The sequence below is a fragment of the Rhinatrema bivittatum genome, chromosome 4, assembly GCF_901001135.1.
Source record: "Rhinatrema bivittatum chromosome 4, aRhiBiv1.1, whole genome shotgun sequence".
Taxonomy (NCBI): Eukaryota; Metazoa; Chordata; class Amphibia; order Gymnophiona; family Rhinatrematidae; genus Rhinatrema; species Rhinatrema bivittatum.
In genome coordinates this window covers 58628985-58654346 of record NC_042618.1, presented here as the reverse complement: position 1 = coordinate 58654346, position 25362 = coordinate 58628985, and the positions used below count along the sequence as shown (strand labels likewise).

General features: G+C 44.3%; 1 protein-coding gene across 2 annotated transcripts in view; it reads left to right on the top strand.

The window, feature by feature from the left end:
* PPM1A (protein phosphatase, Mg2+/Mn2+ dependent 1A) overlaps positions 1–25362 on the top strand; it is a 204669-nt gene that overhangs the window by 5075 nt on the left and 174232 nt on the right. Inside the window, exon 2 of one of the 2 annotated variants that reach the window (XM_029598180.1) lies at positions 7734–7813. The exons of the other annotated variant lie outside the window; for it this stretch is intronic. The gene's annotated coding sequence lies outside the window, so the exon portion shown is untranslated. The remainder of the gene's footprint in view (positions 1–7733; positions 7814–25362) is intronic. 2 annotated transcript variants of the gene reach the window in all.

Sequence of the window (25362 nt, the reverse complement as noted above, 5' to 3'; positions counted from 1 at the left end):
AACTGTAGTGGATGAGCACGTATTAGTGTTCTTTAATTGTTTGCAAGATCATGATCTTTTTCTTAGATTGTATTTCTGTTGTGCTTGTATATTGTTCATGAGGTTCAAAGTTTGGATTTTTCCAGATTTTTGTAGAGCAACTCAAGAGAAGGAAAATAAATTCTTGTTATGCGGAATGAGGTTGTGGTTATGGAAGCTCTTTATCTTTTATGTTTTCATACAATTGTTTGATTATATTGCCTACAGAGAAGTTTTGACTTTTTTTTGAACCCTCTCAACTTTGTTCTTTTATTGATTGAAGGGTCTTAAGAACATAAGAAATTGCCATGCTGGGTCAGACCAAGGGTCCATTAAGCCCAGCATCCTGTTTCCAACAGAGGCCAAACCAGGCCACAAGAACCTGATGCAATTAATAGCAGTGGCTATTCCCTAAGTATAATTGATTAATAGCCATTAATGGACTTTTCCTCCAAGAACTTACCAAACCTTTTTTGAACCCATCTACACTAACTGCATTAACCACATCCTTTGGCAACAAATTCCAGAGCTTTATTGTACGTTGAGTGAAAAAGAATTTTCTCCGACTAGTCTTAAATGTGTTACTTGCTAACTTCATGGAATGCCCCCTAGTCCTTCTATTATTCGAAAGTGTAAATAACCGATTCACATCTACTCGTTCAAGACCTCTCATGATCTTAAAGACCTCTATCATATCCCCCCTCAGCCGTCTCTTCTCCAAGCTGAACAGCCCTAACCTCTTCAGCCTTTCCTCATAGGGGAGCTGTTCCATCCCCTTTATCATTTCGGTTGCCCTTCTCTGTACCTTCTCCATCGCAACTATATCTTTTTTTGAGATGCGGCGACCAGAATTGTACACATTATTCAAGGTACAGTCTCACCATGGAGCGATATAGAGGCATTATGACATTTTCTGTTTTATTGACCATTCCCTTCCTAATAATTCCTAACAAGCGGATTGTGATACATTACAGAGGACCTTGCAAGACTGGAAGATTGGGCGTCCAAATGGCAGATGAAATTTAATGTGGACAAGTGCAAGGTGTTGCATATAGGGAAAAATAACCCTTGCTGTAGTTACACAATGTTAGGTTCCATATTAGGAACTACCACCCAGGAAAAAGATCTAGGCATCATAGTGGATAATACTATAAAATCGTCGGCTCAATGTGCTGCAGCAGTCAAAAAAGCAAACAGAATGATTTAACTACTCTGAATAATTTTGTATCATCCGCAAATTTGATGACCTCACTCGTCGAATTCCATTCCAGATCATTTATATATATATATATATATATATATATATTGAAAAGCACCGGTCCAAGTACAGATCCCTGAGGCACTCCACTGTTTACCCTTTTCTACTGAGAAAATTGACCATTTAATCCTACTCTCTGTTTCCTGTCTTTTAACCAGTTTGTAATCCACGAAAGGACATCGCCTCCTATCCCATGACTTTTTAGTTTTCGTAGAAGCCTCTCATGAGGGACTTTGTCAAACGCCTTCTGAAAATCCAAATATACTATTATCTACCGGTTCACCTTTATCCACATGTTTATTAACCCCTTCAAAAAAAGAAGCAGATTTGTTAGGGAAGACTTCCCTTGGGTAAATCCATGTTGACTGTGTTCCATTAAACCATGTCTTTCTATATGCTCTACGATTTTGATCTTGAGAATAGTTTCCACTATTTTTCCCAGCACTGAAGTCAGGCTCACTGGTCTATAGTTACCCGGATCGCCCCTGGTGCCTTTTTTAAATATTGGGGTTACATTGGCTCCCCTCCAATTTTCAGGTACAATGGATGATTTTAATGATAGGTTACAAATTTTAACTAATAGATCAGAAATTTCATTTTTGAGTTCCTTCAGTACTCTAGGATGCATACCATCCCGTCCAGGTGATTTACCACTCTTTAGTTTGTCAATCTGGCCTACTACATCTTCCAGGTTCACAGTGATTTCATTCAGTTTGTCTGACTCATCACCCCTGAAAACCATCTCCAGAACTAGTATCTCCCCAACATCCTCATTAGTAAACACGGAAGCAAAGAATTCATTTAGTCTTTCTGAAATGGCCTTATCTTCCCTAAGAGCCCCTTTAAACCCTCGGTCATCTAATAGTCCAACCGACTCCCTCATAGGTTTCTTGCTTCGGATATATTTAAAAAAGTTTTTTTATTATGAGTTTTTGCCTCTATGGCCAACTTCATTTCAAATTCTCTCTTCGCCTGTCTTATCAATGTTTTACACTTAACTTGGCAATGCTTATGTTTTATCCTATTTTCTTCCTGATGATTGATGTGTAGGGTTGAAATGGGTTTTGGGGTTATATTCTGGTTATTAATATTATGATGTTATGTCCTCTTGGAAGAAGTTTCCTATTTTTTAATTTCCTTTTTCATCTACTTGTGTTTCTGGGCCACATAAGTTGCCATACTGGGTTAGAGCAAGTGTCCATCAAGCTCAATATCCTGCTTCCAGCAGTAGCTAATCCAGGTCACAAGTACTTGGCAAGATTGCAAACAGTAAACAACTAATGCGCAGTGATGAGTAGTGGCTATTCCCCAAGTCTGCTTGGTTAGTAACATTTTATAAACATCTCCTCCAGGAACTTGTTTAAACCCAGCTTCACTAATGACCTTAACCACATCCTCCAACAATAAATTCCAGTGCGTAATTATGCGCAGAGTGAAGGAGAATTGTTTACGATTTGTTGTAAATGTGCTAATTAATTACATCAGGGAGTGTCCCCAAGTCTGTATTTTTTGAAAGAGTAAATTTACAGATTTACATTTATTCATTCTTTTCCACTCATGATTTTATAGACATCTATCATATCGTCTCAGATTTGTTCACCTCATTCATTCCCCTTTCCAAATCATTTATAAATATATTAAAAAGCACCGGACCCAGCACACTCCACTGAGGCACTCCACTCATATATGTATTCATTTAACTGTAGCAATAAGCTCAATTGTGATCGTTTATTTTTTCCTCTGAATTTTGATACCTATTGATAAAAATTGATACCTATTTGATACCTTTACAAGTGTATACTTAATTATGATAAATGTATAAAAAAAAGTAAAAAAAAAAAAAAAGCCTTTCCAATATTTAAAATTTTCGATTATGTCACCCCATCCCTATTTTCCTCTAGCAAGTACATTTTAAACATCTTAAGTCTTTGTAGGTTTGTGTTACAGGCCCCATATCATTTTAGTATCTCTTCTCTGAACCATCTCTGTCCTCTCAGTGTTCTTATGAAGGTACAGCATCCAGAACTGAAAGCAAGATGAGGCTTACAATTGACCTCTACAAAGGCAGGATTACCTACTTTTTCTTGATGTTAATGTTCTACTTGTGCAACTAATCATACTGTTAGCTTTTCCAGTTGTTTTATTACATTGATTACCTTGAGGTCATCTGAAATGATTATTCCATGAGCTTTCATTTTTGACAGTCTCCAATTTTTGTTGTTCTAACTGATATGTTGTTTGGAGTTTTGTGCCCCAAATGCATGATCTTCCACATTTTTTTTTTTTTGCAGTAAAGCTCATTTTCCAAACTGTTGTCCATACTTCTAGTTCTTTTTAATTTTTTCCCTTCTTTGCTTGGATGTGTACTCTTACAGATTTTAGTATCATCTGCAAATATATTTTCCCCTCAGGTTCCTCAGCAATCTTAATTGAAATTAACTGGCCCTAGTATCAAGTCCTAGGGACCTCCACTGGTCACTTTGCTTTCTCAAAAGTGAACTTCATTTACCACCACTCTCTGCTGTGGTGCTCAACTAGTTACTCCTGGGGGAATTCTGCGCAAAAAAATTTAAAATTCTGCGCACAAACACTTAAAATTCTGCAAACTTTATATTGGTCAAAATAACACAATTTACATGACAGTCTTTAAGTAATTACATTTTAAATTAATACAGAAAAAATTATTACTTAAAGATGCAGAATTTTAAATATTTTGAGTAGAATTTCCCTAGAAATTCACTGTAAGAGTGTCCCTTCCACGCGCTCTCCCTACTCCCCTGGCCACTTTTCCCTCTCAGGCCCCAACTCCTCCACCTGCCAGTATCTCTCCCTTCTACTTCTAGGCTCAATCCCTTCCACTCTATTGCCAGTCCCAGAGTTTGACCCCGTTCTCTATACTGCCCCTCACCCAGGCTCCCTCTGTCCCTCTCTCACACATATGCTCCCTCTCTCTAATACACATACACACACCCTCATACAGGCTCTCTCACCCTCTCGCACACACACACACATCCCCTCATACAGGGCCCTCTTTCTTGCATACACAACCACATAAGCTCTCTTTCTCTCTCACATATACATCCTCACACAGGCTACCTATGTCTCTTTCTCACGCACCCCTTCACACAGGCTTTGTCTCACACACACACAATCCCTTCACACGGGCTAGCACCCTCACATACACACGATCCCTTTTTCATACACACGAGCTCCCAATCTCTCACACACATACACACTCCTTCACAATCTCCTCATATAGGCTCCCTCTCTCTGAAACCCACACTCAAGCATCCCCCCCGCTCTCTTACCTCCCATGCTCTGTCTCACACCCTCCTGCTCTCTCACCCTCCCCTCTCCCTTACCCCCTCCCTTCATATAGGCTCCCTCTCTGAAACCCATATTCAAGATCCCGCCCCTCTCTTACCTCCCATGCTCTCTCTCTCCCTTCCGTCCTCCACACCTCCTCCCCTCATATAGGCTCCCTCTCTCTGAAACCCACACTCAAGCATTCCCCACCCCCTGCTCTCTTATCTCTCATGCTCTCTCACACTCTTCCCGCTCTCTCCCCCTCTCCTCTCTCTCTCTCTCACACACACACACTCTGTTTGCGGCACACAGGGGCCTTCCATTTTCACCGTGAGTGGACCGCCAGAACTTTCATCTTCGCCGTGAACGGAGCGCGTCACGCCAGGGTCTCCTCTGCTATTTTCTGTGCAGCATTTGCCAATTCTGCGCAGGGGGGGAATTCTGCGCAAATTCTGCGCCCCGCAGTAGCGCAGAATTCCCCCAGGATTAACTAGTTCCTCACCCAATTTACACCTTTCTAGTTTACTCCCATGCTATCCGGATCGCTTGCCAGTCTTCTGTACAAAACTGTGTCAAAAGCCTTACTGAAGTCCAGGTAGGCAACATTTTACCACACCTCCCTAATCTACCATGTTTTTCATTCCATTGAAGAAAGCAATCAAGTTTGCCTGACAGGATCTCTCCTTTATGAAATCTGGTTATTCAAGGTGCTGCACTACTTTTTTTTCTTTAGTAATGTTTCTGTGGCTTTGCCTACTACTGTTGCCATTTTTGCAGAGTGAGGCTACATCTGTTACCCTCCTGTCTCTTCCAATCTCCCTGTCTGTAAAGACAAGTTGCACAGAGTTATTAGGGGTGCAGTCAGCACTTTCAGTATAAACTATAAAAGTACAAATAGCTTATTTTAAACACTTCCTACGAACAACAATATTCAAACTAATATGGGGTATTAGCGTCTATTAGACTCTGTTGTCCTGCACCAACAAGCTAGATATTCACTATACTTTAGGCAGTAATCATGGGTTTATGTGCTGTTTTAATATGAAGTTTCCTTTAATCCCTTGAATTTTGTTTTTATGTTTTTATATGCAACATTGTGTAACTACAGTACGGGTTATTTTTCCCTATGTGCATCACTTGTATTTGTCCATATTAATTGTCATCTGCCATTTGACTGCCCAGTCTTCTGGTCTTGCAAAGTCCTCCTGCAATTTTTCATAGTCTCCTTGTGAGTTAACAACTCAGAATAATTTTGTATCGCCTCAGATTTGATCATTTCAAAAAGATGGCAGCTACATAAATGAGGGAAAGGCAATGTAATGACCCAAGTAAGAGAGCGAGCTCTGTCTCTAGCAGGTCCCATATTATGGAACTCCATGCCCCTTGACCTTAGACTCCAGAGCAATCATAAACTTTTCAAAACACAGCTCAAAACCTGGCTTTACATACAAGCCTTCAAGAAAGAAAACCGATGCGGGCAGTGAAGTAAAAAGTTATGCGACATAAAGCACCGAATGCTTAATTTCATAAACCCTTACTGAATTATTTCAACATTTTTTTAACTGTAGGCAACCTTCAGGACATATTGCTATGAAACACTTAATCCCCCTAATAAACGCCTTATTGTTACCGAATACTACTAGCACCACCTATGTAAAGTATAACCCATATTTTTTACTGGTGCCCTATTGTAAACCGTTATGATGGTGAATAACTTAATGACGGTATATAAAAACTCTTAAATAAATGTAAATTCACAACTGTGTGCCAAACCAATTGCATTCACTTTTTATATGTTTATTTTTTATTAATTATTTTAGATCTAGAGAACTATAATATAGTTTATCAAGTACCGCATCAGCAAGCCTGTCGGCGTGTCACTGTATGTATTTAAGAGTCCGCCCAGTCTATTCAATCTCTCTCCCCCTCCCCTCTCTCTCTCTCTCACACACCCTCCAGCTCTCTCTTACCCCCTTACCCTCCTCTCCCCCTCTCCTCTATCTCAGTATGAGAGTGAAAAAGTCTTTTTGGACATTTTCATGAATTATCCTTGTGGAGTTTGATAAAAAATACTTTCTAAATGATTTTTTGAGTTCAAGATATGGTTACAAGGAGGCAAGTCTAATTTTGAAAACAGACCGCAAATGATTGAATAGACCGGGCGGTCTCTTAAATACATACAGAGACACGCTGACAGGCTTGCTGATGCGGTACTTGATAAACTATATTATAGTTCTCTAGATCTAAATAAAATAATCAAAAAATAAATAACATATAGAAAGTGAATGCAATTGGTTTGGCACACATTTGTGAATTTACATTGCCTTTCCCTTTTTTTGTGACAATTTGTATAACGTGGGAATTTTCTGGTTCTTTTTGCGATTTTGGCTACATAAATGAAGCATGTTGATACATACTCTCTGTCTCTAGCCCCTGACACAGACAATCCGTCGAAATGCTGGCGGTGTCGGGCATTGGGAACGGAGCAGAACATTATTAATAAAGAAGAATACGCAGAAGCATCTCTTTTAGTCGTATATAAGTGGTTATTAATTTTGTCCTGCCAAGAGTTTCTCAACATTATGAGAGAGTATCACATGATTGGACAGTGATCAGTTTGAGTTTTTCAAGTGTCATTTGCATCAAAAAAAATACCAAAAAAAGTAGTTTTACTTGCATATAAAAACACAAAAGCAAAATTCAAGGGGTAAATGGAAACTTAATATTAAAACAGCACACAAGTAAACCCATGATTACAGCCTAATGTATGGTGAATATCTTATCTAGCTGTTTTTGGTACTGGTCATCAGAGAGAACCTAATAAGCACTTTCAGTATTCCAGGGTGAACACCATCAGGCTTGTGGCCTCAATTAGTCTCATTTGTGTAGGCACTTCAGGTACTTCCTCCTCCTCTGTAAATAGGTTTGTTATCATTTCATATTTTAGGTATATTGCTTTATCCTTCTAAATACTAAACAAGTTTATTTGGCATGTTCTTCCATTTGTGAAACCATGTTGTCTGGAATCCCATGCTGTTCTAAGGATCTGCATTATCTTTTTCTTTAATAGCATTTTCATAGTTTTGCCCGCTACTGACAGACTGATGGGCTTGTATCTTTCCACCTTCTCCTCTCTCTCATTTCTATGTAGTATGATCACAGCCACTCTCTTCATGTCCTCCAGAATCTCCCGTCTTCAAGGACAAGTTAAATAGCGCCACAAGGTGTGCTGTAAGTATATTCTTGAGTTTCCATATTGTAGGACAATATGTCTCATGCTGAGCCTGGAGTACCCCCTAGCCATTTGCTTTTCAGGATTTTCACAATGAATATGCATGAGAGAGATCTGCATGCACTACCTTCTTTGTATACCAGTCTGTCTCATGCATATTAATAGTGAATATTCTGAAGACTAGACTTGCTAGACTAGAGTTACTCCAGGACTGACTTTAGAAATATTGTTCTTTGCTGTATGCCATTGGGTCCTATGGCCTTATTCATTCTCATTTTTGTAAGTATTTTATGTACCGCCTCCTAAGTAATTTGATTTATAATTATTTCACATTTATCAGTGCTATTCTTCATCTTAGATCCATAGCTTTCCCTTTCTGTAATCACCAAGCAAAATTACATATTTAAGAGATCTGCCTTTTGCTGGCCTTTTTCTTCATGAATCCCACTTTCTCCTTTAGATATTTTACCTTTTTCCTAAGGATTACTCCTCTTTTTTTTTTTTGTTAGTTGAACACAGGCCCAAATGAAGGAGAATATTGCCTCCTTTTGTTTTTCTTGAGAATTCAACCTGTCCTTTTCTGCCTGGGTGTGTGTTTTTTTTTTAAAGGTAGCCTCTTTGCTTTTACCCTTTTTCATGTAGATAAGCAGCTGAATTAGCCATGGTGTATGGGTACGTCCTCCGTGCCACTGGGTGGCAAAGCTCTCAAAGTCTATTAAAGACTTTTAGCTAGGTACTCCCTCCTTCCTGATTCCTGACAGGATTACCTCAGGCTCCTCAGTCTGAATTTTTCCACGCAACAGTGTGTGCGGAGCTTTTTTCTTCTCCTCTCTTCACATTACAAAACTATAAAAATCTATTTATTTACTCTATTCATCAAAGAAGAAAGGAAACATGGAAAAGAAGTTAAAAAAAAAAAATCTATCTCAGCAGCCTGCCCATACAAGATAGTTTCCAACATCTCAGGGCATTCCCTCCCCTCCCGGATGATGATCTCCTCAGTTGACCCCCCGATTCATAGGGCTGGCACTGAGTAGAGGCAGGGGGAGGGCTACAAACAATCTATTTCTATAAGCTGCTAACGGAGACTGGGGGCATGTCCTTACCACTCTCCCGACTGCAAGGCCGCAGTATCCGGCGCTCTGTGACTCCAGACTGTTTCAGAAGCAAGCCTCAATTAAAAAATAAAAAATGAATTCCACACTCTGGCGCCGATGCACGGCCACGAGTGCTGGCACACCACGATGCCAAAACGGGCGCCAATGTGTAGACGCTAGTACCAGCGCGCCATTATGTCGACACAGATACAAAGCATCCACTCAAGCGCCGGTGCACCGAGACAAGCGGTCGCCGACGCATCGATGCGTCGATTGGCTGCCAGCATGCTGATGCACCGATGTGGCCACTGGTGCACGCGGCCACGGGTACATTGATGCAGCCGCTGGGTGTGGTTTCCCTTTAAGGGCATAGAGCATGCTCAGTGGGATGCTGTGGCTTTCAAGCAGTCATGCTTAAGGGCAGTTCCTCTACCCAGTAGTTCAAGTAGCTACGCCGGGAAATAGCTGCCCAGAGCCACCAGGAGATTGAGGTAAGGTTTTTCCTCATTTCTGCTCAGACCTAACAAACTCAGCAGACCTGTGCTACCAAAAAAAAAAATGTAGCTGTGCACCAAAGGCCAATGAACTCTGAACAGGATGCAGTCCTCGAGCAGTGAATTTTTTTATTACATTACAAAAGGACAGAGGTGCGCAGGACTCGACAAGCACAATGGTGCATTGCCACACACGCTAACAAGGCCAAGTCGGTGCGGCTGCAACCTGTCAGCACACTATTGGGCTTACCATTAAGAAGTGTTTAAAAAAAAAAAAAAAAAAAAAATGAGGGGAACCAACTCACAACCAAATTGAGTACAGGATTCTACAAACATGCTAAATTATTGCTACGAGCGCTAGTCTAATCACAGTTACTCCGCAAGTGCTGTGCGTACTCACGCACCAATGCCGCCGTTGCCTACCAACACCAAGGCGTATATAAAAAAAAAAAAAAAAGACTATTATAAACACCAGTTGCATCCCACTTCCACGCATGTGGCTGCGGGGCATCTTAGAGATGGGAAGGTTCCTGTTGAACCAATAACCTACCTCAACTCCCAATGCACTGAATTGAGAAAAAATAAAACAACAAAACTCCCTTGTTGGATCCTCCAACATTTTTCTAGCATCGACTAGAGGTTCGACTGGAAAATTCGTTTTATTTTTCCACACTAACGTTCCCCTTCCATCTCGCTCCAGGGTAGATGATGCAAACGTCGCGTGCTACAGGATTCGTTCCAATAATTTGCCAACTGAGAATACATCAGTGGATGATTTTGCAAAAAAAAAAAAAAAAATATATATATATATATAGATAGAAACAAAAAGGGTAAAGTATTTCTTCGAAAGGGCTCACAACCCCCCATGCTAACCACAAACAGCATGTCTTGATACTCGACAGGCTCAAAGAACCGCATTTTCTAACAAGCCTCGCCTCTATACCTTAACCTCAAGTAAAGGTGAAAGCACTTCCTGAATTCCATTTGTTCTTTTTTTCCGTAACTTGGAAATCTCGTTAAGACTTCAGCAAATACCTTGGCAGCTAACCACCTTTCATGGTTAAGATTGGGCGCCATAACGGAAAAGGTGTAATGACAACTGACCATATTACCAGATCGTCCAGTCAAAATTTTTAGAAGATCACTTAATCGATAACGGTCAAACGTCCATCTTCTCATATCAATATTCAACCTCTGCCCTCTACAGAGGATTAATAAAAAAAAAAAAAAAAAAAAAAAGGGAAAGGTAAATAACCTTCAAGCTTACTTCCCTTGTGAGTGCCGTCTTATCGGCCATCGAGGGAGCAAGCTAATCATCTACAAGCACCTCATCTGCGTCCTAGCATGCCATGCCAGCCTTGACATTCTACGGATCCTTCACCTCCAAAGCCCAGTTGGGTCTTTACAAATAATAAAGCTGCCCTCATTGCCTTGGGGGAGCAAAATTACCCACTTATTTACCAATGTGAACTCACATTATATTAACTCGTGGTGTTAAAAAAAAAAATAAATTAATAATAATAATAGATATGGACTGCTTCTCTCAGAACCATTCTTCAGTCCTTCACCTCGGGGATCACACTGCCTGTGCAGCATATCGATACACGCCAGTAGCTGATGCTACCTGGTTTTTCCACAGAGGTAACCATTCGGCCATACAAGATTCTTCTATACGGCCTTACTTTTCCCACAAAGTTTCACCAAAGGCTGGGACCTGATGTTGCTGCACCATTCGTCGTTAGACGAAATATTATTCCTCCTATCTAACGATAGTTTCCTTGTGCCATCCATTTCAATACTATCAAGCGGAGGACTTTGCGGGCAATTCTTGCCTAGGCAATCTAGGACTTCTAATCCACTTAAAAAAAAAAAAAAATTTTTTTTAAAGAAATCAACATTGCAGTCTATTCAAACTGCAATTCATAAGAGCCTACATTGCAACCTTCAGGACAAGGTGTTTCTACCTCGCCTAACAGTATTAACTCTCTCATCAGATTTGAACTCTACCTCATAGTGTTACACGAACAACCCGCCAGACCATAACTGTTCTGGGACATCTACAGCAGCCACCTCAATGGTTCCGCATACGCGCTTGCATATCCGCCACGTCCAGTGCGGACTCGGACACGAATGGGCTCCTTTTTCTCTACATTCATTGGCCACTCACATCCTTGGCCTGCGAAAAAAAAAAAAAAAGGTGATGAACTCACAAGGGTTGCTACTTCCGTTGACATTTCACCAGGAGTCGCCTCTACCTTCCATGTGACATCAAATACTACTTACCACAGCATTTGAACGATTTCAGACACAGGCTCTATCGTCTTCCTACAATCACATACTGCATGTAATCCTTCAGGATTCCCTACAAAAAAAAAAAAATAGCCAGGGCTCACACAGAGTCTGACTTCCATTGTTTAAAAAAAAAAAAAAAAAAAAGAAGGGTTTCCGACTCCTCGATCCTCTACGATAAGGCAGTGCAGAGACTGGATCAACCTCATTGAACATCCATCTCACTTCATTCGATTACCTGCCCAGTAGCTCTCTGCTTCAACAGCAGGGGAGAAGAAAAAAGGATTCGCACTCACAAAGCGGGGAGTAGCTGGCTTGTTACGGCGGTTACTACCCCAAACCAAATAAGCCTGATACTTCACTTTCAATGCATATCCTGCTTCAACGGCAGGGGAGAAGAAAAACTGATACTTCACGCATATCCAGCATAGCTCTCTGCTTCAACGGCAGGGGAGAAGAAAAACTGATACAAGCATATCCAGCATAGCTCCCTGCTTCAACAGCAGGGGAGAAGAAAAACAACCAATAAGGGCTGAACAACACAGTCTGGGTAAAACAAATAAGCATGGGTGTAGCTTGCTTATTGCGGCGGTTACTTCCCCTACTACCCATAACTAATCAAGCTTGATATTTCACTTGGTTGCAGCTCCATCACTGCTCTCTACATTAATGGTGGGGGTGGAAGGGAAATAGAACCAAAGAGCTAAGAGAAACAGATAAGTATGAGAAAAAAATGTGAAGCTTGCTGGGCAGACTGGATGGGCCGTTTGGTCTTCTTCTGCCGTCATTTCTATGTTTCTATGTTTCAGTACTGGCGACTACAGACCAGACAAACGCCATATTGCTTCGCTCCCACAAGGGAAAACAAATAGCAAATGTAACTTAAGACATACTCTCACTAAGGCATCTCACTACAGTGTATCTCTTGCAACACCGTACAACGGGAAAAGGAAGAACTTTATTCGTTTTCTCTGCGCTCACTTGGACTTCTGGCATCTTTTCTTACCGATGGGTCTCAATGCATATTTATACATTCCCTCCGATGCCATTCATCTCTCGAACTCCAGAGATGCATAGAAGGCCGAACGAATCGACCTTATCGCAGATATGTATAACAAGCGCATCTGTTTATTATCGCGCCAACACGTCTAGGGTACAGTTTACCTACGACGGCTTTCGATCCGCAACCCAATTCTCCTGGACGCAGCTCATAGCTTCTCCCCTAGGACGAGAAATCCTCCTCTCCACACCTTCCTGCACCTTATGGCATGGAGTTTGACGAGCACATTTCTCTACGTTTTTTTCTCCCATCCTCAAGACAACTCTCCATCACATTCCAGTAACAGGAAGGTTGTCCTGCTGGGCTTCTGAGTGTTCATCAACAGGTATAGCCCCTTAACTGGCCACCTGGCTGACTTTTGTCCTACCTCCAGCTGCAAGGCAGCAAGGGCATAATAACTCCTCGCTACAAATTCCTGTAACCATCATTATGGCTTATCACCTACATTTAGAGGAAGAACCTCTTTCATGTTATTCCTTGGTATACATATTCATGTAGGACCTGTTGCACCTACGTTCACCTTGCACACCACAAATGCGTAGCGCATTACCATGGATCTTGAACAGCTAATGCTTTCTTCCTGTACATCTCTACATACTTGTCACCTTCGATATCTCTCATAGAAGGTGCTTTTCCTGGTCGATTTAACTCCTACAAGAAGACCAAGTAAATTGCAAGCATTGGTTCACTATCTATTTTTCTTCAATTTCACCACGACAGGGTGACCTTGCGCACTTACACAAATTTTTCTATTAACGGTAATATGCAGTTCTGCATTAACCAAATCATCACTTTACCCATGTTTCATCCAAGCCTATTGCAATTATCAATAAGGCAAGGTGACATACCTTTGAAATACACGTGCGCTGGTATACTACAAAAAAATGCACTTTTATCACCCAATCGACCCTGCCATTTATTTCTTCGTCAATCCAAAACTCACAAGGGCGCACAACTTTATCCAAAGAGATATACAATTATTTCCTTTTTCAGCGATGATAAAACATCGCACACGTTATCTGCGACCCTAAGGGCACATCATGTGCATGAGGTGATAACCTCGATTGCCTCTCTCTCCAACAACTGCCTCTTATGTCCATCTGTGAAGCGGCGACATGATCATCGCTACACATTTTTTACATCCCACCAGTGTCTGCACAATCAGACAGTGGATGATCCTTTGCGGTGGACTCTCCTACAGAAGTGCAAAAATTCCAAACAAATACAGCCTTCATAGGAACTGTCCTCCACTATTTTCGTATTGAGCAAAAAAAAAAAAAAATTTTTTTAAATGACACTGACTGCTCAATACATAAGTTGGGGACTTCCATACAGCATGGCTAATTCTGCTGCTTATCTACGTGAAAAGAGCAAGTTTGCGTACCGTAAATGGTGTTTTCTGTAGATAGCAGATGAATTAGCCATGCTGACCCGCCCGCCTCCCTGGATAGTTCTAGCACACCTACCTTGCTTCAGTACTAACTGAGGAGCCTGAGGTAATCCTGTCAGGATACAGGAGGGAGGGAGTACCTAGCTAAAAGTCTGTAATAGACTTTGAGAGCTCTGCCACCTAGTGGCATGGAGGACATACCCATACAGCATGGCTAATTCATCTGCTATCTCACACAGTTTTCGGTAAGCAAACTTGCTTTTCTGTTACATCTTTAGAAAACCATATTGGCTCTCATGTTTCTTTTGTTAACTTATCAAACACAGAGATTTGTTGCCTTCTCAATGCACCCTTCTATTGCCAACCAAAGTTCCTTTGTACCCTTCAGCTCATGGAATCCCTGTAGAGCCTTTTCAGCGTTATCACTTATTCTCTTGAAGTTAGCTTTCCTGATATCAGTTCAGGTGGCCAAATCATAACTGTTCAGAGAAAATCTGAATTTTAAAATAATTTTTATAAACATTATCCTTACAGATAATGTTTACAAATATACATTTTACTAAACTTGAGGTGAAGAAGGGTATGTTCAACCACCTAGCAAATCTCTTGTTGCACTTAATACATTTCAGTATTGTGTGTCTATATTTCTGTATGTTACTTTTAACTTAAAAGTAATCTAGAATTTGGTGTTGGATAATTTCAATTGCAAAAATGTTTAATGGAAAATCTGTATGAAACTTATATGTATGTTAAATGTAAGCTCAGTAGACTTTACATAAAGAGCTTTTATTTGAACAAAAATGAGCAGCCGTGCATTTGGGATGCAGAAACGTAGGGGGGCATTCCATAGGGGCCATCAGACAGGTAGATCATATTTGACTACCAGAAGAGAGACAAACAATGTGATAAGCAGTCGTGAGAGCCAGTGGATTGTAGTAGTGCATAAACTGAGGTGTAAACATAGGAAAAGGAGGTAATCATTGCCTGTAAGAAAAAAGTGGCAAGACATATTGGGGGTAATTTTATAACAGGCTGCCAAAATTAGGTAGCAAAATCATGTGTAAGTTACACTAATTTTCAGCGTGCCTTAACGCACATGCAGTGGCTATAGAAAGTCTGTCACCTTCCAAAATGTTCCCTTTTTGTTATAGCCTGGAAATAAGATGCATTAAACTAGTGTTAGTTGTGGGGTAGGATGTGTGGATGCATGCAACAGTCATGTGAAAATTATATTCAAGAATTCCTTAGAAAATGAAATAGAAATAAAAAAACAAACAGGGAATAGCTTGGTTGGATAAATGTCTCTTCCCCCCCCCCCCCCCCCCCCCCCCCTTGTAGCAATCCTAAATACTTAAAGCTGGGTAATGCATTTTTCAAAGCAAAGCCCAACCATGAGTATTGCGTGTGCTGGCTGCAACAGGCCCCCTGCTCAGCCCTCTCACCTTCCTTTGCCAAATCCAGCGTCGAGTTCCATGTCTATGGCGGCGGTGGGCTGCTGGGTCCGTCCTTGGGCCACCCCTGATGCTCCGGCTACTGCAACAGGCCTCTGTGCTCTGCGGCGGGTCTCTCCGAGTGGCCCATGGAGAGACGCCGCCAATCAGCGCCGTGCTCCTCCCTAGGCATGCATGCGAGCATCGCACCTGTTTATGAAGGGCCGGCGGTGGGAACTTGGCTGTGGCCCCGGATGATGATGTCGCTGAAGCTCTGGTATATAAGGCCGGGCTCAGCTCCTGATAGTCGCTTTTGCAACAGGTCTCCACTCTGGTCATGTACTTCGTTGTCTCCTGGTGATTCTCCTGCGTTCCTGATCCCTGCGAGTTCCTGTTCTCCTTCGTTCCTGACTCCTTGCTTTCCTTCGGATTGACTTCCTGGACCCGACCTCTGCTTCGTCTGACCGCACCATTGATCTTCTCCCGGACCTGAACTCTGCTTCGTCTGACCACGCCATTGATCTTCTCCCGGATCCGACCTCTGCTTTGCCTGACTATGCTTTTGACCTTCTCCTAGCTCAGACTTCAGCCTTGCCTTGCCACTGCTCCTTGATTGCCGCCGGCCCTGACTCCAGCTTGCTCTACGATGCCTCTACAGTCTACGTCCTGGACTTGGCTTATTCGGGCTTCGGCCTGTTCTTGCTCGGGGGGCCCCCCTGTCTGACTTCGGTTCTATTGGTGCCTGGGTCTCCGGGACTCCGCCTCGTCCAGTACAGGCTTCCTAGCTTTGTTGTTGCTGCCTCTGGGCTGAGCTCTCTACTCTTCCATCGACAACGACATACGGAGGCCCACCTAAGCCCAGCCGGCCCCGGTACCTAAAGGCTCAGCCCGCAGGAAACGAGGGCTGATATTGGTGAAGCGCCAGCTGGCCTCCGTCAGCCCACGTCAGCCTCCGTCAGCCCACGCCGCCTGCTGACCGTGGGAACCCGTAGGATCCTTCTTAGGGTAGCGTCAACTCCACTTGGTCCAAGGGTCCACCTCCGGTGCAACAATGAGCGCCAAGGAACTGTCAAAAGAACTCTGGGTCAGAGTCATGGAAAGGCACAGATCTGGGGCTAGGTGGTCAAAGAATTGCAAAGTTCTTGAATATCCCTCAGAGCACAGTCAAGATAACATGTGGAAGGTGTATGGTATTACCAAGATTCTGCCTAGATCAGGCTGTTCCTCCAAACTGGATGACAAAGCAAAAAGGAGACAGATTCAGGGAGCAATGGCAACTTTGAAAGAGCTACAAGCTTACATGGCTAAGATTGGTCAAAGTGTGCATGTGATAATGGTATTGCAAGCACTCCACAAATCTGGCCTGTATGGAAGGGTGGCAAAAAGGAAGCCTAACTTGAATCCCATTTGATGTAAGCAAAGAAACACAAGAGGGATGTTTTATTTTCTCCCAGGACAAGAAGATGGTCATCCTCGCACTACTCCTGGGGGAATTCTGCGCAAAAAAATTAAAATTCTGCAAACTTTATATTGGTCAAAATAACACAATTTACATGACAGTCTTTAAGTAATTACATTTTAAATTAAAACAGAAAAAAGTTATTATCCCAGGACAAGCAGGATGCTAGTCCTCACATATGGGTGAAATTAGTAATGGAGCCCTATGTACGGAAAACTTCTGTAAAAGTTTCTATGAAACTTTTGACTGGCACCAGAGTGCCTACTGAGCATGCCCAGCATGCCATGATATTCCCTGCCACAGGGGTCTCCCTTTAGTCTTCTTTTTTCCGCGAAGCAGTTAGCCTCGCGGATCTTAGGAGTCCTGTGGGATTCTCCACAATATTTTCCTTACGGGAAACTTAGAAAAACTTAGCCGCATAGGGTCTCCCTTCAGTAGTCATTGGGGTAAGTTTTTCGTTTGATTCACGGTTCCGTTCCGTTCCGTTTTTCATAAAAAATTTTTGTACCTGAGTCAAGGCTGTCGACGGCTGTCCGGCCACAAAATGGCTACAGGATTCAAAAAATGTCCAAAATGCGCAAGAAATATGTCGATCACAGACCCTCATCAGGACTGTGTCCTCTGCCTTGGAGAAGGCCATGACGTGAGAGATTGTTCCCTTTGCGCTACGATGACCTCGAAAGGTCGACGTCTTAGGCTCGACAAGATGGAACAATTGTTTAAAATACAGCTAGTTACTGTTCCATCTACTTCCACACAATCTTCTCCGGCTGGGTCGATTAGGAAGGTCGTCCTAAAAAAACGTCAGTCTAAGGAATCAGGAGACGCTCCATTCTCCTCCCCCTCTCCATCGTCTAGAGCGTCCACATCGAGCAGCGAAAAAGGGCGCGAAAAAGATAAACATCGCCATCGGCATCGCAGGCTGCACACAGCAACCACCGCCCCGATACCCGGCGAGCCATCGGCAGAGGACGGGACACCGATTAAGAAAGCCCGGCTCCAAAGTAAGGCTTCTGAGCCACCAACAGGCCAACCCTCGCCGATTCCGGCGGAAGGAATCGTACCTCCTCAGGGCCCTGAGGTTGTACTACTATCGCCGCCACCGCCTCCCCCCATGGGTGCTCTGTTCACATCATCCATGCGGGCGGAACTTGACAGTTACATACGTCAAGCGGTTAAGGATGCCTTTATCGAGGCGATGCCACGGCCTTCCACTCCGGTTCTGCCATCGACACCGGTCATAGGAGGATCTCCGGTCCCATCACCGATACCTTCAATACCGATGCCGAGGAAATCACCGCTCTCCTCGATGGCGCCGATTCCATCACCGGTTCTACCTAGGCCGCAACCACCGGTTCCAGCACTGCCGATTCCCCGGTTACCATCGATTCCACCACGGCCATCGACCCCGATGGCACCGTCGATGCCTTCTCAAGAATCCATTTTTCAACCATTAATGGACAAGCTGGACTCACTGATCCATTGCTTCTCATCTTTACCACAACCTATAGATGTAGATGAGAATCAAGAGCCATTACCAGGTCCCTCGGGTGTCATGCCACCCCTTAGACCTCAGACTCCACTATCCGAAATTCCAGCTAAGCCTACTAGGCCGTTGGAGCACCCTCTGGAGGATAGTGACCAAGAATTCTCCTCGGATGAAGATCTCCTTTCTGAGCCTTCTCCGCCAAAAGATAGAAGAAAGTCACCGCCAGAGGATCTGTCTTTCTCCAACTTTATTAAAGAAATGTCTCAAACAATTCCTTTCTCCCTCATTTCTGAAGTAGACAGCAGGCAAAAAACCTTGGAGGTGCTTCAATTCGTGGATCCTCCCAAGGAAATTCTTGCTATTCCTGTTCACGAAGTATTACAAGAACTTATGTACAGGATATGGGAACACCCTGGGTCGGTGGCAGCTGTTAATAAGCGGGCGGATGCCACTTATCTAGTGCAACCCATCCCGGGGTTCCAAAAAACTCAACTACCACACCAATCAGTGGTGGTTGAGTCGGCTCAAAAGAAAGCCAAAAGATTAAAGCAACACGCCTCCATACCTCCTGGAAAGGATAACAGGTTCTTGGACAATCTTGGCCGGAAGATCTTCCAAGCTGCTATGCTGGTATCTAGGATAAATTCATACCAGCTTTTTATGAATCAATACCAGCGTGACCTATGGAAACAAGTTGAATCCCTGTCTCATCAGTTACCTGACCATCTTCAGGAAGGATTTCAAAACCTCGTACATAAAGGCCTAGAGGCAGGAAAACACGAGGTTCGGGCCACGTATGATTCATTTGAGACAGCATCCAGATTGTCTGCATCCGGAATAACAGCTAGAAGATGGGCCTGGCTTAAATCTTCAGAGCTGAGACCAGAGGTACAGGAGCGCTTGGCGGACCTGCCTTGTTTAGGGGAAAACCTCTTTGGCGATAAAGTCAAGGAGGCGGTGGCCACCATCAAAGACCACACAGAAACCCTCGAACAGCTTTCTCAGCTGCCCCAAGAGGTACATCAACCTTCAAGGAGGCCTCCAAGAAGGGAACAAAGAAAGCCATATTACCGCCCTAGGCGGTATTATCCACCAGTAGCCAGGCCCAGACAACAAAGACCTGCTCAACGGTCTCAGCCTCGCCAAAGAACTGTTAGGCCTCAGCAGCCTCCGCCTGCGGCGTCCACTTCCGGATTTTGAAGTACAACCAGAGGGCATGAGTCATTCCCAAAATCCTTATCCACAAGTACCTGTCGGAGGCCGAGTTGCTCACCATCTTCAAACTTGGACCTCCATCACTACAGACCAATGGGTACTCTCAATCATATCTCAAGGGTACCACTTGGACTTCCTCACTGTGCCAAGAGACAATCCCCCTATTCCGTCTTGGACAGTGTCTCATCATTACACAATCCTGCAAGCAGAATTATCTACCCTCCTGACTGCCAGGGCCATCGAAAGAGTTCCCAGGCCTCAGTGGGGCAGAGGATTCTACTCCCGATATTTCCTCATTCCAAAGAAAACCGGGGGTCTGCGTCCTATCCTGGACCTCAGAAATCTCAACAAATTTTTAAAGAAGGAAAAATTCAGGATGGTGTCCTTAGGCACCATGCTACCTCTTCTTCAAAAAGGAGATTGGCTCTGCTCTCTGGATCTTCAAGACGCTTACGCTCACATTCCCATTTTTCCACCTCATCGACAGTACCTGCGATTTCTGGTACAAGGTCAACACTTCCAATACAGGGTGCTACCATTCGGCCTTGCATCAGCACCTCGAGTATTCACAAAATGTCTAGCAGTAGCGGTGGCACATCTTCACAAGCAAAAAGTGCATGTGTTCCCCTACTTAGACGATTGGCTCATCAAGAGTCATACACAGAGCGGAGTTGTCACTTCTCTCCATCTCACAATAAGATTGCTTCACTCCTTGGGATTTCTCATCAATTACGACAAATCCCATCTCACACCATCTCACCAGTTGCAGTTCATAGGTGCAGATCTCAACACCATCACAGCAAAGGCCTTTCTTCCGAAAGACCGGGCTCAAACACTCGTTCTCCTGGCACACTCTATTTGCAATCAATATACAGTCACAGCTCATCAGTGCCTCATCCTACTCGGACACATGGCCTCAACAGTTCACGTCACTCCCATGGCCAGACTGACCATGCGACTAATGCAATGGACACTCAAATCTCAATGGATTCAAGCCACTCAGCCACTGTCCACTCACATTCAGATAACACCAGATCTGAAGTTTTCCCTTCTCTGGTGGACATCACCGATCAACTTGCTCAAAGGCCTACCTTTCCAGCAGCCAGTTCCACAAGTGACTTTAACTACAGATGCGTCCACCTTGGGATGGGGAGCGCACATTGCTCATCTGAAAACACAGGGCAAGTGGACAAAGCAAGAAGCCTCTTTTCAGATAAATTTCCTGGAGCTTCGAGCTATACGCTATGCTCTATATGCATTCAAGGACTGCCTTTCACACAAGACTGTTCTGATCCAAACGGACAACACAGTAGCCATGTGGTACATCAACAAGCAGGGGGGTACGGGCTCGTACCTCCTTTGTCAGGAAGCAGCCCAAATATGGGACTGGGCCCTAGCACACTCAATTCTACTACGGGCAACCTACCTAGCAGGCATCCACAACACAGTAGCGGATCGCCTCAGTCGTCACTTCCAACCACACGAGTGGTCTCTAGACCCGACACTGGCAGCCAAGATCTTCCAACGCTGGGGTCAACCATCAATAGATCTATTTGCATCCCATCTGAACTACAAAGTGAGCAATTACTGCTCTCTCCTCTCGCAGCAGAACAGCTTACCAAGAGACGCGTTTGCCCGCCATTGGAATTCAGGCCTGTTATACGCGTATCCACCAATACCGCTAATAACCAAAACACTAGTGAAGCTGCAACAGGACAAGGGGACCATGATACTCATAGCCCCATATTGGCCTCGACAAGTATGGTTCCCCACACTGCTAGATCTCTCAGTCAGGGACCCGATTCGCCTGGGAGTAGCTCCCAATCTCATAACTCAGGAACAGGGTCAGTTGCGCCATCCCAACCTTCAATCCCTGTCCCTGACAGCATGGATGTTGAAAACTTGATCTTACAGCCATTCAACCTCCCATCCTCTATATCTCAAGTACTTATAGCTTCACGTAAACCTTCCACTAGAAAGAATTATTCCTACAAATGGAAACGGTTTACATTGTGGTGCACTAACAAAGATTTAGATCCTTTCACTTGCCCCACTACCTCACTACTAGATTACCTTTACCATCTCTCAGACTCTGGTCTTAAGACGTCATCGGTAAGGGTACACTTAAGTGCAATCTCAGCTTACCATAACAAGCTGGAAGATGCACCTGTCTCCACACAGCCTCTCGTCAGTAAATTCATGAGAGGCCTAACTCACATTAAACCTCCAGTTCATTCCCCAAGCATACAATGGGATCTGAACGTAGTGCTCACTAGACTTATGCGTTCTCCCTTTGAACCCATAAATACTTGTGACCTTAAATTCCTCACTTGGAAAACGGTATTTCTCATAGCCATTACATCAGCTAGAAGGGTCAGTGAACTGCAGGCACTAGTAACTTACGAACCCTTCACGAAGTTCCTTCATGACAGAGTAGTCCTCCGTACACATCCAAAATTCCTTCCTAAGGTTGTCACGGAATTTCATTTAAACCAAACCATAGTTTTGCCTACATTCTTTCCTAGGCCTCACTCTCACCAGGGAGAGAGAGCCTTACACACTTTGGACTGTAAACGTGCGTTATCTTTCTATTTAAACCGCACTGCAGCCCAAAGAAAATCAAATCAGCTGTTTGTGTCCTATGATCCAAACAAACCGGGTAAAGCAGTGGGTAAGCATACTCTGTCAAACTGGCTAGCAGATTGCATACAATTTTGTTATGAAAAAGCAGGCCTTACTCTCCAAGGGCGAGTAAAAGCACATTCAGTCAGAGCAATGTCAACCTCAGTAGCACACCTTCGCTCTGTACCTATTCTGGACATTTGTAAAGCAGCAACATGGAGTTCTCTTCACACCTTTGCAGCTCACTACTGTCTAGACAAAGAGGGAAGACAAGATTCAGCATATGGACAATCCGTCTTAAAGAACTTGTTTCCAGTTTAATCCCAACTCCTTCTACATCCAACCTGCTGTGATTTCGGCTGATTCATTTCATCGTCAATACCTTACTGTTGCTTCAGCACAAAATGACTCAGCCTCTAGCTTGCTAATCACCCATATGTGAGGACTAGCATCCTGCTTGTCCTGGGATAAAGCAAAATTGCTTACCTTGTAATAGGTGTTATCCCAGGACAGCAGGATGTAGTCCTCACGAAACCCACCCGCCACCCCGCGGAGTTGGGTCCGATACGTTTTATTATTTTATTTTTGGCTAACGCTATTTGCTACAAACAAAGACTAAAGGGAGACCCCTGTGGCAGGGAATATCATGGCATGCTGGGCATGCTCAGTAGGCACTCTGGTGCCAGTCAAAAGTTTCATAGAAACTTTTACAGAAGTTTTCCGTACATAGGGCTCCATTACTAATTTCACCCATATGTGAGGACTACATCCTGCTGTCCTGGGATAACACCTATTACAAGGTAAGCAATTTTGCTTTACTTAAGGATGCAGAATTTCCCTAGAAATTCACTGTAAGAGTTTCCCTTCCACTTGCTCTCCCTACTCCCCTGGCCACTTTGCTCTCTCAGGCCCCAACTCCTCCACCTGCCAGTATCACTCCCCTCTACCTCTAGGCTCAATCCTTTCCACTCTATTGCAAGTCCCAGAGTTTGACCCCGTTCTCAGTACTGCCCCACACACAGGCTCCCTCCGTCCCTCCCTCCCTCACACACATGCTCCCTCTCTCTAATACACATACTCACTCCCTCATACAGGCTCCCTCACTCTCTCGCACACATTCGCATCCCCTCATACAGGGAGGGCCCTCTCTCATTCACACCCACAGAAGCTCCCTTTCTCTTTCACACAGGCTACCTAAGTCTCTCATGCACCTCTTCACACAGGCTCTCTCACACATACACAATCCCTTAACACAGACGAGCATCCTCATATACACACAATCGCTTTTTCATACACACGAGCTCCCAATCTCTCTCACACACATACACACACTCCTTCACAATCTTCTCATATAGGCTCCCTCTCTCTGAAACCCACACTCAAGTATCCCCCACGCCCCTCCCCTCATAAAGGCTCCCTCACTGAAACCAACACTCAAGCATCCCCCCCTTACCAACCATGCTCTCTCACACCCTCCTGCTCTCTCACCCTCTCACACACACATTCTCTCACTGGCATGCTGCGAACGGAGCATATCCTGCGTGTGCCGCAGGACGCACTCCTTTCGTGGCAAAGATGAAGGCCCGGGCGCGCTGTTTGCAACACACGGAGGCCTTCCATCTTCGCCGTGAGTGGAACACACTCCATTCACGGCACACCGGGGCCTTCCCTTTTTGCCACGAATCTTCGCCGCGAATGGAACGCGTCCCGCGGCATGCCAGGGTCTCCTCAACTATTTTCTGCGCAGGGGGGGAATTCTGTGCTTTGCAGTAGCGCAGACTTCCCCCAGGACTATCACACATGGGTGACATCATTAGATGGAGCCTGGGACGGAAAACATATGTCAAAGTTTCTAGAAGCTTTGACTGGCAAACTGAGCATGCCACTGTCCATGTGGGGTTCCTCTTCAGTCTCTTTTTTTTCCTCGGAACTTTCTTCTCGCGGTTGTGGAGCTCTGCTCTTTTGCATCATATTTTTCATTATTTTTTTTCCTGGTCGATTATTGACTTCCTGCACCGGGGTCCCTCTTCTTCCCAGTTGGTGCCTTAGTAGGATGGCACGGTAAGTTTTTCCTCCTTCCTTGCAGTCGATTCCCAGTAAAGTCACTTATTGGTGGCTGCAGGTTATTGATCGCTTGCTGGCTCTTTTTAATGGCGTCTTCCGGTTTTCGCTGATGCTCGTGGACTGTTGGTCACGGATCCGCACGAGGTCTATATTCTCTGCCTGGGAGCATCAAACGATGTCTGGGGATGCTGTTTTTGCGATCAGATAACCCCCAAAGGCCATCGTGCCCATCTGGATAAGGTGGAGAAACTTTTTGGGTCCAAAAAATCGGATCTGTCGACTCCATCGTTGGAGGCATTGATGCCTAAAAGCTGCGGGGAACCGATGGACACGGAACTTTCGTTGTACACTTCTTGACTGAGGCCCTCTCGGGACAGAGGTGCCGGGGGTAGGCCGTCGTCAGTGTCATCACACTTCTGGACATCAGGATCTTCATTATCTTTCTCTGCCCTGGGGAAAGACCAGGCCGAACACCGAGGGGAAATCTTGGAAGCATCGCCACCGGTCATAGTTGTCGTATGGCGCCAGGCTTGGGTTGGCATCGGCGGCCACCGTGATGCCCCCAAAGCGAACCTGCCGAGAGGAGGCATCGACCTTTATTGAACTTGGGAGTCCCAGGCATTCCACTCTGATACCGGTGCTGGGCACTGATCTTCCTCTGGGCTCTGAGGGAGTTTTGGTGATGCCACCTTCTCCTCATCCTCTAGCCGTTCTGTCTTCGGTAGACTTTCAGGAGGAGCTGGACTGCATAGTGTAACTGGCGGTGATCTGAGCCCTGCAGGGCATCGAACCATTGGCTCCACCGGTACTTCCACCAGTGCCGGAGCAGGCTTCTGCAGTGTTGGCATCACTGCTGGAGGGTCTTGATGTCCTTCTGGGCATCTTGCCTATGCAGCAACTGCTGGTGCTTGGGGTCCATTGGTACCCCGGTGGCCACCA